This window comes from Dama dama, chromosome 20 (genome assembly GCF_033118175.1).
Source record: "Dama dama isolate Ldn47 chromosome 20, ASM3311817v1, whole genome shotgun sequence".
Classification (NCBI taxonomy): domain Eukaryota; kingdom Metazoa; phylum Chordata; class Mammalia; order Artiodactyla; family Cervidae; genus Dama; species Dama dama.
In genome coordinates this window covers 34,702,986-34,705,099 of record NC_083700.1, presented here as the reverse complement: position 1 = coordinate 34,705,099, position 2,114 = coordinate 34,702,986, and positions in this window count along the sequence as shown.

The following is a 2,114-nucleotide window of genomic DNA, read 5'->3' as shown; positions in this document are numbered from 1 at the left end:
GGAACCTACAGAAAACTCATGGAACTGAAACGTGAGTTTAGAAAAGTCACAGGATACAACTTCAACAGAAACAAAATCAATCATGTTTATATATACTAACAATTGTCAAAAGGAAACTTAAATTTAAAATTATATTTAAAAAAATAATATAATTTATAATGGCTTCTCTCACAAATTAAATAGTTGAGAATAAATCTGCCAAAACATGTACATGATCTGTATGCTGAAAACTGCAAATGCTGATGAAAGAAATTGAAGCCCTAGATAAATGGAGAAGCATGTCATGTTTATAGATTGAAAAATGCAACATAAAATTCATGTCAATTTTGCCTAAATTGATCTAGGCAGGTAGATTTAATGTGATTCTAATCAAAATTCTAGCAGAATTTTTTGAAGAGATAGACAAGCTGATCTTAACATTTATTTTGAAAGGCAAAGGAACTAGAATAGCTAAAACAATTGTGAAGAAGACCACTGAAGTTGGAGGAATTGTATCACTCTATTTTAAGATTTACTTTAAAGCTACAGTAACCAACATAGTGTGGTACTGGCAAGGGCATAGAGACACAAAATAGACAGACAGTCCAGAAACAGACTCACACAAACATGACCGACTGATTTTTTTTTCACAAAAGCACAGAAGCAATTAAATGGAGAAAGAATAGTCTTTTCAAAAAATGTTAGAACGACTGAATATTTACATGCCTGGAAAGAGTGGATGGGGAGGAGAAGGAGGAAGGAAAAAAGGAAGAAAGAAAGAACCTTGATCTAAATTATATATCTTATACAAAAAATAAAGTTAAAAAATATCCAAATGAAAAGCATATAACTATAAACATTTAGGATAAAACATAGGAGAAAATATATGTGACCTAGGGTTAGGCAAAGAGTTTTCAGATAGGATGCCAAAATCATGATCCATTTTTTAAAAAAGATAAATTAGACTTCACCAAAATGTAAAACTCTGGAAAAGACACTGTTAAGAGAATGAAAAGACAAACTACAGACTGGGAGAAAATATTACCAAATCACAAAGGACTCGCATTTAGACTATATAAAGAATTCTCAGAACTTAATTTAAGAAACAAACAATCCAACTAAAAAGTGGGCAAGGAAGTTGAACAGACACTTTGCCAAAGATACACAGATGGCAAATAAGCACATAAATCATATTCAACATCATTAACTATTGGGGAAATGCAAATTAAAACAGCAATAAGGTACAACTGACTAAGAAATAAACGATGGCTAAGAAAAAACCTCTAACAATACCAAGTTCTGGAGAAGATGCAGAGCGTCTGGAATACATTGTTGGTGAGAAAGCAAAATGGTAAGCCCACTCTAGAAAACAGTTTGGTAGTTTTATAAAGTTAGATATATAATCTAGATATCCCTTTCCTGGGTATTTACCCTAGAAATAAAGACTTGCATTCACTCAAAAACCTGCACAAAAAAGGTTTTTTAGCAGCTCTACTCATAATATTAAAAAATAAAGTGCAAATAACCCAAATGTATTTTGGCAGGTGAATAAACAGTGATGGGATGGAACTCAGGAACAAAAAAGGAGAGAACTACCGATAAGTGCAGCAATAATATGGATAAATCTCAAAAACATTATGCAGCATGAAAGAAGTCAAACACAAAAGAATATATACTATATAATTCCATCGATCTGAAATCCTAGAAAAAGCAAAGCAAATTTATAATGACAAAGCAGATCAGTGGTTGACTGGGGATTGACAGCAAAATGGCAGGAAGAAGCACTTGGGAATGATGGAAGCTTTTGTTATCTTGATCATGGTGGTGGTTACATGGATATAAGCATTTATCAAAACTCAGAATTGCAATATTCACATCTCATGACCCAGCTAGCTCACTTTTAGGTATAGTGATGTTTCTCAAACTGCTGGTAGAGATCCATCATTATAAATGAATCATTAAGTTAATCTAGTGTGTCTACTCAGAGGGACCCTAAAACTAATGAAGCTTAAGCTTCAGGACCTCTCACTTGCAAAGCTTCTTACAATACCTGGCTAATATACTTTTATTCATAATTTTGTATTTTTTTCTAAAGAGAGTGCCCAAATTGTATAAACTTTAGTCCCCACAAAACC